Source organism: Lutra lutra, chromosome 5, assembly GCF_902655055.1.
Source record: "Lutra lutra chromosome 5, mLutLut1.2, whole genome shotgun sequence".
Classification (NCBI taxonomy): Eukaryota; Metazoa; Chordata; class Mammalia; order Carnivora; family Mustelidae; genus Lutra; species Lutra lutra.
The window spans coordinates 24,165,812-24,178,278 of record NC_062282.1 but is presented as its reverse complement, the minus strand read 5'-3'; positions in this window follow the sequence as shown (position 1 = coordinate 24,178,278).

Genomic DNA, 12,467 nt, shown 5'->3' with positions numbered 1-12,467 from the left:
CTTGGTGACTTCCAGCTAAAATCACCATCTCTGTTTTCACTGACCCCAGGCCACTATCATATTCCATATTATCTCAGCATTCTCAGACATTTACTTATTTCTGATCGTGTGGCACTATGCTGGAGGTAGAAATCGTGATGAGAGGACATCTCAAATCTCCCTATTGGTTTTGATGTGGCAGGTTTCACACTCACCCAGGGTGCAGGGGTCTCTTAACCCATTTCTAGACTTCTCACAAAGATAATATATTTATGAATTATTATTATTCAATAAATGTGTTTGCTGGGGGAAAAGGGGCTGAAGGCTTCTTATTCCACCATCTTGTTGACATCACCCCAGTAAGTTCATTTTTTTTAAAGTCAGTTTCTTTTTGTATATCTTTACACAATATTCCCCAAAATACTGAATACAAAAGTGAAAAACAACAACAACAATAACAATGACTGTTTAGTATGTTTGTTTTGGTTTCTTGTATGTATGAATTAAGTCTGTATTAAAGTTAATTTTTTTTAATTTTACAACATTTTCTGAAACAATTTTTTAAATAGCTTCATGTAAAAACTAGACCAGAGTCATTAAGATCCAAAATTTCCAAAGTGCACTTCACTTAAAAGTATTTGTATACAATTATAAGTTCTCATTAACCATTCAGACCTCATACAAAGCAAAAGGAGAGATCACACTTAAAGGAAATCTGTGTAAAATGTTTGGATTTGTACTATAATGACTACATTTTCCTTTTTAATTGAATTAAGATAAACTTAAAAGCTTTTAAATGTCACAAAAATTATTAATGAGAATAATTGCAGATGTAATGAGTGTGGTAGAAAAAATATTTATATTCATTCAGAAGGGAAACAAAAGACAATTACCTTTCAGTTTTAGATAAAATTCAAAACTAGTAACCCTAACAAATTGAATTAAAGATTCAAACATGTAGATGTTGTTCTGTATATGAGAATGATCTACTGTCCTAACATGTTCTATGTGGCATCTCTAGTTCATTCCATTTTGATACATCTCAATACCTACCCTAGTGCTTCTAAGCTGGTTCACATGCATAGAGAATAAATTTATTTTTGTGACTTAACAGCTTTAGCTTTTGATGATAGATATGGATGACCCTCATTCGACTAATTAACCAAATGAAAACTTCATTCTATGTCACTAATGGATCTTTTTGCTAAAATGAAAGTAAAATTAATCTTTTTGGATTAAATGATTGAATGCTTGAATAGTCTAAATAGTAACTAAAGAGACATGGTCATTTCTATTAGAACTTACTCATACTTTCTCTTACAATATATGTATATTTTTGTGAAGCAGCAAGATACATTTATGACAATAATCACAGATGTGAAAACATTCAGGGATTTTATAATGGATGGAGTAATAAATGAATAAAAATGTGACAACAGCATCCCCCACAAATATTCATTGGTAGTCCGTAGGACCATTTAAGTTGTCCTAAAGTGAAGATACTAGCTTTTCCAAAATGTACTGCCCTTTCAGATATATGAAAATTGTTACTGGTGCTGACAGGTTGTATGTGCATCTGTGTGTGTGTGTGTGTGAGAGAGAGAGGACTTTGTTTTGAAATACTTCTATTTTTTGATTTTCAATTACAGTCACTATTTTGGAGTTGGTTCTGCTCATAGCATTACTTTCTAATGTGACATCCTGTCTAATATCTTTTTCAGAGTTAACCACTTTGCAGATTGTTAATCACTAGGCAATCTTCTGTTTGCCAGGGTCTGGCAACAAAATAAAACAAAACAAAACAAACCAGAATGAGTCATTTCATTTTAAAACAAAGCTTCAGCATGCCTTTCAAAGATTATGTGAGTAAGTGTGTGAAGTGTATGTGTATGTATACATGGGTATGTGTAGTTGGTTAGCAGCCTGCCCAGTTCATTTTCTTAGTACTATGAATCTTCTTTTGATGACAATAACATCAATAATGGCAGCACAGTCCTGACTCCCATCACAACCCTGTGTGTGTCTAGTGCTGGACTACAATATATCCTGTTTTACCCAATTAAATTTTTTTTTTTTCTGAGTGAAGAATTGCCTGAATTTTGTAGCTAGGGAGATTCATGTTCATTCATTCATTTATTTATCTGATATATATTGAATGCACACTCTGTGTAAGGCTTTGTATTAGGTACTGGCGTTCAAAAGTGAACGAAAGACTCAAACATGTCTACTTTCATGTTGTTTACATTCTGCTGTGAAGAGACATGCAATAAACAATTAAAATGCCTAATTTATATAGTAAATTAAAGGTGATTAGGGCTATGGAAAACATGAAGCAGGTAAGTGGGGATAGGAGTGAAGAGGAGAGGGTTGCAATCTTGCATATTTAGGTTTGGTTTCAAGACAAGGTGACTTTAAGAAAATGCTTAATGAGTTAAGTAAAAACATCCTGGGCAGAGGAATCACCAGTAGAGAAGCCTGAAGGTGAGAGCTTGCCTGATATTTGGAGACCATCCTGGCCATCTGACATGGAGTGAGCAAAGGAGAATGTGATGGTAGACAGGGTCAGAGGTAGAAGCAGGGAGGGGACTTGTAGTCTCATGTGTGCCTTTGAGTAGTTGCCTGACACAAGCTCACTTCTGCATGTTAGAAGGGTCATCTTGGTCACTGGGTGGAGAATATGTGGTAGAGAGGCAAAGGTGGTAGCAGAGAGAGTCAGTAAGCAACTGTTGTAGTAACTGAGAAAAAAAAAAAAAAAAGATGATGTGGAAGTTCAGAGAAGATACAGAAATTGTCCAGTCACACAATAAGTGAGTTGAATCCAGGTTTGCCTTACCTCAAGTCTGTACTTTTCCATATGTGTTTGGTTCAGCACTGCTGTAACTCCGTTAGCCTTGGGAATGTGTGTAAGTTTCTTTCTTGGCATCAGGAAGGACATGAGAGTTTGTATTCTGAAGTATAGGATAAAGGGATTGGCTTTTGTTTTGATAGACTTCTGACACCAGTAAATGGCATAGTCATGTTATTAAATTTTAAATATTCCCTTTTACTGGTCTGGAGGAAGGAGAATAAGCATTTCTATAATGGCGACATAAATTTAGCAAGGAACAAAATAATGCCTTCCTACTGAGAGAAAGAAATCAACAGTTCCCAATGGTTTTTTTGTTTTGTTTTGTTTTTAAATTTAGTATGTGAGAACAATTCTTTCTCAAAGGACACAGTAGTGTGAATCCTACTTATTGTTCTCCAGAGTATGGAGACTAGCAGTACTCTATTTATTTAATTTTTGAGAGAGTAGATAACATTTTTGCCCTTCAGATGAAGTTCAAATCCTATCCTTGATCAATAGACTTGAAATTAATATCTAGATCATTCTTAAGAGAATTTGGAAGATGGTATAGTTACAGGGGAAATATTGAAAAATATATCTTGATAAAGCAAACCTAGGTAAACATAATAAAATATATTGTCTTAGTTGCTTTCAGAGTGGAAAAAATGATAAAAATGTAACATGGATTAAAATCTTCCTATATAGATTTAAGTATATTGTCATTTTCCTTAAAAATGAATGCTGAATAAATTTAACTGATTTTATATTTCACTAGAACTTTTAGGATTGTCTTTCATCAAATAACAGTAATTGGGTGTTTACTTCGAGAGCATAGATGTCAAATGAAAAGGAAGAGAATGCCTGCATGTGTGCCTGATTCAGATGATGTTTAGGCCTCGTATTTCCTGGGTTTAGACAGCAAAGGAGGCACTTTCTATGCTTCTGTGCTTTGGCCATCTAAGTACAAAATCAGTGCTCAGCACACTGAACAGGAGATGATAGGATACAATTTCCTGTATTCAAAAGGAAGAGTGGTTTATAAATATATCAAGGACAAGAACACACACATACACACACACACACTCCCCCCCCCATACTAGAAAACGCTATTGGAGAATATCAATAAATATGTGATTATGTAGTTCTCAAATTTTAACTACTGTGATTAAATAGAAATTCCTCTTCAGTAGCATTGTTAGGAATTTCAAATTAGCAATGAAAGAATTGGCTTTGGTTTTGACAGACTTCTTTGATTTTAGTCACAGAGGAATGTGAAAAATATTTTTAATATCCGTTAAATAAATAATGATACATAGTATCTTATTTTTCCATAGTTGCATCTGTTATCACTTTTTTAAAGCAAATTTAAAAACCTAAATTATTATTCCACTTTTTTCTTAGAACTTCAAAAATTTTGTTCCCTTATCACCACCACCCCCCCACACGCACATTTTTTTTTTTAAACCTCTATCCTTTTCTATTACTGTGTAAACTCTCCCTTCCTGTCAGGGACAAATTAATTTGAAGAGTAATCAGCATTCTGCCATCACTTCCTCATTATCCATCACTACTCAACTCATTGCAATTTGGCTTTATCTTATCAAGACTCTATTGGAATTTGCCTCACTAACTCTCTGGGGTTCTTGTAACTTCGAAGTCAGTGGATACTTTAGTCTTGATTTTTCTTAACTTCTTGCAGCATTTCTGTCCAGTGGATATCCCCCTCTTTTTAAAAAGCCTTTCTTATGAATTTTCTGAAAAGCATGTTCCTTCTTCTCTTACTGTTCTTGTTGTTCATTCTGTATCATTTTATTTTATTACGTTATACGCTGTTCCTCATATGTCCACCCTTTAAATGGTCTCCAGATCTCCATAAAGAATCTTCTTTGTCTGTTCCTTCCATGGGACGGTACCCATTTGCATTTTTCACTTATTACCAAACTCAGGGAAATCTAAATGTAAACACATCCCCTGAAGTCTGGTTCTTTAACCAATATATTGCACCCTCCGCTTAAGAAGAACTTGTGATTTAAGAGAGATCGTTCTGCTATAGCAAGTTTCTTTTCCAAGACCTTGGGTTACCGACAATCATTATGTGAATAAGTTTCACATTTGGGGGGAAAAATGTGCCAGGAAGTTTCTAACTAGCGAGAGCTCCCTTCCCCCACAAGAACCTGAATCACAGAGATTCTTCATATTTGTATAGCTGTATTGAGAAGATCTTCAATTTGTAGCAACAGATGTATACCCTAGGGAGGCCCTTATTTTTCTGGAACGGATATATTAATAAGATCCTTAGGATATGTTCTTGAGGGTCATAAGGCCCCCAAAGTGCATGCATTAGAAAATGTGTGTGGTTCTACTAATCACCGGGCTTTTGTTTGCTAAAGCTGAACATTCCAGCTGAGAGTGAACACTGAATTGTTTAGGATGATACAGGAAAAAAAAAAAAATAGCAGCTCTTTAAGTGAAGAATGAAGGGAAAGATAGATTCTATGGCAGAAAAAAGGAACTTTGCTGGTAGAACAGAGATTCTAAATTGGAAATGTCGTGACATTTTTCCTGATACAGGTACAATATAAGTCTTTTTCCCCCCTCACCACTTTTTCCCTGCAAAAAAATGACCGTTGGCATAACACACATATTGGTACATTGGTCTCTACTTATTTGATTTTAGGATTTCCAGTTAACTTCCTGTGTTTTTTTTTTTTTAAGATTTTATTTATTCGACAGAGAAAGATCACATAAATAGGCAGAGAGGCAGGCAGAGAGAGAGAGAGGAGGAAGAAGGTTCCTTGTTGAGCAGAGAGCCCAATGCAGGACTCGATCCCAGGACCCTGAGATCATGACCTGAGCCTAAGGCAGAGGCTTAACCCACTGAGCCACCCAGGTGCCCAACTTTCTGTGTTCTTAAAGAACATATAGGAGAAATACCTGTGCCATATGAATGCATTCAAATGGCAACATAAAACCTAGTATTTTCTATTCTCAATCTATACTTTCTGGACCTTATTTTAATTACTCTCATCTGACATGTGTATTTGTCGGAATCTTCCAGTCTATTATGAGAATTTTAGAGCACAGAAGCCACACCTTTATCCTGTATCATTATTTCAACAACCTCCCAACTTGTTTTATGTCTCCAGAATCTAAAATAATGCTTTAAATATAGCACATCAGCGATTAAAAAATAACTTCAAAAGGTGGCAAAATAACAAATGTCAGGACTCTTAAATTCAGTCCCCTCTACTAATTATGTTACCACTACCCTCTCAGCATGGAAGAAGCCAGAAATAAAACAGAAGTTTTCAAGCTCTTAGAATTATCTGTGGTTAAAATCAATCTCCCAAACAGAGAGGAGTCAAATAAAGCTTTTATCTGTTATAGAATGAAGCAGCCTGAAATCAAATGTTGTTTGCCAAGTTGCTGAGGAAATCTTGCAAAGTTTGATGGGAATGAATAAACTTTTCTAGAAGCTGTGTTAAGCCTTAGCAGCAAGTATCTCTATATTCCCTTTCTTGTGAATATGACTGTTTAAAAAAAATGGATTAGCTCTGTTACCTGCAGCATCACTATATTATTGCTTTTAGATATAGATCATTATTTGCCTATAAAGCACTTCAGAAATGTACAGAGGAGTCTGTTCCTGTTTTGCAGTTGCTTACTACCCCGGTAGCTACAAATATTGCATTTCCAAAAATCTTTTTTGAAGTCAGAATGCCAGTACCCTTGGATGAGGGTTGTAAACCAGAAAATATCATCCGTAACACAGATTATTGCTTTATAATTATCCATATCAGAGTGCATCTTGTTATTATTAGTTAATCAGAATATAATATGTTACTGGGTAGGATTATCTGCTGTTCTCTGATTTTATTAAAGGAAGTCTATTCTGTACAGAAGGACATTTTTCAATGAGTGTCTGCTCTCCTAGCTCAGTTATCATCATTGTCATAAACTAGGGTTTGTCCTAATTCCTGAGCAATACATGGACACTGTATGAAAAAAAGTGGCTTTCTTTTTCTTTTTCTTTTTTTGTTTACAGAATAAACAAAATATCTTGAAGCATGAAAGAGCAATTCTTATGTTTCTTCATCTCTTGGAAAAGTTCTTACTGTTGTTGTAAGTCCCAGTGAGTTATAGTTCTTTTATACACATGAAAAAAGATAATGGTTATAATCCCACCATGTGAATTTCAACTTTCACCCCTCTCTCTGAAGTTAAAAGTAAGCTTCCAGAGCTTTTAGAAGGCAGCTGCCCTTTTCAAACTGCATTTCTAGTGCATCAGTCTTATTGATTTACTCATAGTAAATGCTACCTGCTCATTCTCTGTGCGTGAAACCAAAGAAGGCTGCACAAGTGCTTCCTAAACCCTGGCAACCATCTCAGATGTAACATGGCTGAACAGTGAAAACATTCTTTCTGGTGAGGACAATAGGCAGGCTGGAGAGGGAAAATGGGGCTTTCAGTGCCAACCGGGATAGGTCATAAATTCTAGTTTACCACCAATATCAAACGTGAAATGTTTTAACATTCCAGGAACTATTACTTCCAGAAAGTGATAGAACCTCTCCAGTAATGAAAGCATTGATCCCGAACTGAACTCTAAGTGCATGATGTAAATCGGATAAGTTTTCTGAGAGAAATCCATTTCTGAGTCTCAAAGCCCTTATAGGTGAATGCATATCAAAAAAAAAAGAGAGAGAGAGAGAGAGAAAGAAAAGAAAGACAAAAAGGAGTGAGAAGTCTTAAATTTTAACACCCCAAATACAGACTTACAGAAAGAAAAAAGGAAATTACCTGTTTTGGTTATGCTAAGATATGTCCTCCCCCTTTATTTACATATGAATTCATTCATGGTATTTTTAAGTTTTGGTCCTGCGTTTGCATTGCATCATTATTCCATTTGCCAATTTATACTGAGCTAAATGACTTCCTACCACCTAAGGGTTTATAAGACAGAAAAAAACTAGAAAGCTATTATTTTTGAAGAATAACCAAATAAAGTATAGGATAGGTAAGTTTATTACCTTCATTGGTTATCCATTGAAAAAATTAGGGAGGGACCACATTGCCTTTCCCTTCCTAATTCTGTGAAAAAGTTAGAAGTGAAGATGATTTCATTAAAATGGTTTGATGCCCAGCACCCATTCTCCAGTTCAATGTCTATAAAGCTAGTCATCAAACTTATGGTAGAAAAAACAATGATGTTATTATTTTCCATAAAGCCAATGCAGCTAAAATTCCACTGTTATTGTCTGGGCTTGACCCAATCAGTCAGTGATGGGAAGTGGGTCTGGTATATGATGAAAGGTTTTTTCTGGTATGTGATGAAGCTGATTTTTAGAGTCTCACTGTTATATATAAATGGCTGAGGAGCACCTAACATTTGAGATAAACACTTAAGATGATGTTATGAGATAGCCTGTGTGCTAAAATAGGAAACAGAGGCAATGTAATGGTGCCAGGGGCGCTGACTCAGTTCTGGCTACTTCCTGCTGACGGGGGCGTCGTCATAGGGGTAGTGGGAAGTGAGCAGGCGAGGTCTAAGGCCTGTTGGTTCTGCAGGGCTAAGGCCGCCAGGCTGGTAAATTGCGTCTGTAGGGCTGTGAGGGAGTCAGCAATCTGTTCCATGTCATCATTCAGGGCTTGGGAGAGTTTGTAATAAAAGTCTATGGGAGTTCCTATCCCCGCTGTTCTGCTCGCCACCCTGTGGCTATTCCTGCCCCTATTATGAGTGGGAGGAAGGCAGCCCTTCCTCCACGGTGTTGGGGGAATAGGATGGATTGCAGCTGGGATTCAGAGTAGATGGTGGTAGAAGGAGATAGTAGAATGAATATACAGCCTAGGGAGTCATTAGCGCTCAGGCAGCGATAGGTTCCCTGAGGGCACAAGAGAAATACCTATTACTGCACAAAGAGGCCTATCTCTTAAGTGGAAGATGAAAGCTTTACATATGCAAAAAATACAAAAGAATTTCTGTACATTTAAGTTGATATCAATCTTAGAACATCTTTTGTATGTTCTGATACAAAGGATGGTACCCAAGATGGTGTCACTGTCACAACCGAATGTTTATAACACCTTGACTTGAGTAAGATCTGCAGACTTGAATTGAATATTGTAATTGTACAAACCTAGGTTGTTGAGATTGTTGGTATAGATTTTTTTTTTTACATATGTATCGTTTATCATTAAAAAAGAATGCTTAAAATTATATATCAGTATTTTATCTCCATGCATATTAGATTTTAAAGCAATGCTTACCCAGAATGGTGATTTTTTTTTTCTTTAAAGATTTTATTTATTTGAGGGAGAGAGAGAGAGAAAGAGAGCATGAACAGAGGGGCAGAGGAAGAGGGAGAAGCAGACTCCCCACTTAGCAGGGAGACAGACATGGGGCTCGATTCCAGGACCCTGAGATCATGACTTAAGCCAAAGGCAGACGTTTGACTGAGCCACCCAGGCGCCCCCAGAATGGTGATTTCTTTAAGCATTGTTTACTTAATAAGCAATATATTTTTGGATTTCAATAGTAATCTGGTTAGCAACAAAAGAAGAGATATAAGAAAATTATGAAAGACATTTTCAGAGGAAGTATGTCCAAGTGAAGTGGTTTGAAAAAGGTGCATAGTAAGTGCTGATATTGATGAGATTATGGATAACCATGTTTTAAAAATCATCAGGAATGGGAATCTGCTATTCTTTATGATAGTTTAATTTATTCTGGATAATTCATTATCTGGTTTAGTTTTGTTCTTATATAGAATACTTATCTCATGAAAATCATAGTCTATCATCAATATTTTAAGCACTTATTATTTGAAATATACTAAGATCGATTAGACTCTAAAAGATTTTGATAATATTTCCATTCCTCCTTGGCTGTACTTCCACAGTATCTGTTCCAAAACTTTTGCACTTTTGTTTTATATTCACTTATATTAATTGAATCCAACATATTTATTGAGAAATCAAAGTTATTTGAAGTGATGTCTCTCCTCACTCTCTATTTTCTTAGCACCACTGAACCCTGGTCAGCTCCTCCTCATACTATGGGTAAAAGCTTGTGCCTGAGTCAGTGTCAGGCTCATCAGTTGTGGTTCAACAAAATTTCGCCTTCTCATACAGTGGGGTAAAGTGGATAGAGAGGTGTGGATTAAGTGGCCCTGGCTAGAGCAGAGGGTTGTTCAGAATAACCTGGTTGGCGGATACTGCCAGCAATAGCATGAGGTGGATGGTGCCCATTTCATCCGTTTGTACCTGGGCCCTGGTGGAGGGGGCTTTTTTTCCCTTCTGCATTAAACACCTTTTATTTTTAGACCAGCTAAATATATATAATACAAAAACTATTTTAAAACTGTTATTTATTTTTTAATTTTTTAATTTAAAATCAATTAACATATAATGCATTATTAGTTTCAGAGGTAGAAGTCAAGGATTCATCCATCTTATGTCATACCCAGTGCTCATTATATCATCTAGTTACCCCACCCTCCCATTCTACCCCCAGCAACCCTCAGTTTGTTCCCTATGATTAAGAGTCTCTTATGGTTTCTCTCCCTCTCTGATTTTGTCTTGTTTTATTTTTTCTTCTCTTTCCCTATGATCCTGTTTTGTTTCTTAAATTCCACATATGAGTGAGAGCATGTGATAATTGTCTCTCTCAGACTGGCTTACTTCACTTAGCCTAACACCCTGTAGTTCCATCCATGCCATTGCAAATGACAAGATTTTATTTTATTTTATTTTATTTTATCTTATTGATGGCTGAGAAATATTCCATTGTGTGTATATATATATATATATATATATATATATATATATATATATCATATCTTCTTTATCCATTCGTCTGTCAATGGACATCTGGGCTCTTTCCATAGTTTGGCTATTGTGGACATTGTTGCTATAAGCATTGGGGTATGCAGGAGCCCCTTCAGATCACCATAATTGTATCTTTGAGGTAAATACCTAGTATTTCAGTTGTTAGATCTTAGGGTAGATCTATTTTAAACTTCTTGAGGAACCTTCATACTGTTTTCCAGAGTGGCTATACCAGCCTGCATTCCCAGAGGCCAGGACATGTTCTAAAGACTGAAAGTAAAGGGAAGACCACATGTAGATAGACAAGAGCTGGGAGACTGTGAGTTGTAATGTGAAACTAAGTTATGTAGACTGGGTGGCTCAGTTGGTTAAGAGTCTGGCTTCGGCTTAGGTCATGATCCCAGGGTCCTGGGATCCAACCCCATATCAGACTTCCTGCTCCACAGGGAGCCTGCTTCTCCCTTTCCCATCCCCCTTGCTTGTGTTCCCTCTCTCACTGTCTCTTTCTCTGTCAAATAAATAAATAAAATCTTTAAAAAAAAGTTCTGTAGAATGATACTGGTATGAAAACAGAAAAAGTAGATCAATGGAACAAAGTAAAGAAGCCGGGAATAGACAAACACTTATAAGTTCACTTAATTTTGGACAGAGATGCTAAAGCATTTCAGTGGGGAAGGGAAATCTTTTAAACAAATGGCCCTGCGATAACTGGATGCACATATGGAATAAAAAAATTAATCCCATTTAGTAGCAAACAGAAACATTGAGATGGAGCCAAATTTAAATGCTAAAGCTAAAACTATAAATGTGGATTCTCTGTGGAACCTGAGGGAAGCAAATATTTCTTAGAGCACAAAAAGGAATAATAAGAAAGATAAGACATAACTTAGACTTCATTAAAATCAAACTTCATCAACATAGGAAAATTAATAAAATTAATAAAATGTACAAGCAAAACCTATAACAGCATAAAGAATTGTGTAAAGAACCTTAACAACTCAACAAAACAATCTAGTAAAATGGGCAGAAAAAACTTATATGCTTCACAGAGAAAGATGTACAAGGGTTCAATAAACATGAGAAAAAATATTCAACATTATTCATTAGAAAAATGTGAATTAAAATCAAATTTATATACACTTGCTGGAATGACTAAAATTTAAAATTTGCCAGCACCTAAAACTAAAACTTGGCCAGGATATGGAACAACTAGATCTCATATATGCTGGTTAGAATAAAAATAATGTACCCCCTTTGAAAATAGGAAGTTTGATGGCCTGTCATAAAGGAATATATCTGTCCCTGAAATTCTACCCTAGTTATTTATCTAAGATCAATGAAATCCCATGTCTGTAAATAGTTTTACACAAGAATATCCAGAGCTGCTTTATAGAAGTCAAAAAATAGAAGTGGCCCTATTTTTATAATGGAAAATATGTAAATATTTTATGGTAAATTCATATAACAAATGTACTGCTTTTCAATAATAAAAAAAGACTAACACATACAAAAAGATGCATATCACAGACACGTTGGAAGCTGAACTAGATAGAAAAAATTATAAGCTGTAAAATTCTATTTATACTATATTCTAGCCCTGGCAAAACCAATCCATGATGGAAAAGAAAAATGTCATAGTATTCACCTCTGTGGAGGGCAAGGAAACTGATTGAAAATAACTGTGTGTTTCTGAGGTGACGTATATCTTATGTCTTAACATTATATTCTTTTGTCAAAACTCATTAAATTTTACATTTAAGCTCTGCCCATTTCACTCTAATTACATTTTATCTCAAAAAAACAAAGGAATGGTAAACAAATATTGAACTCTAGT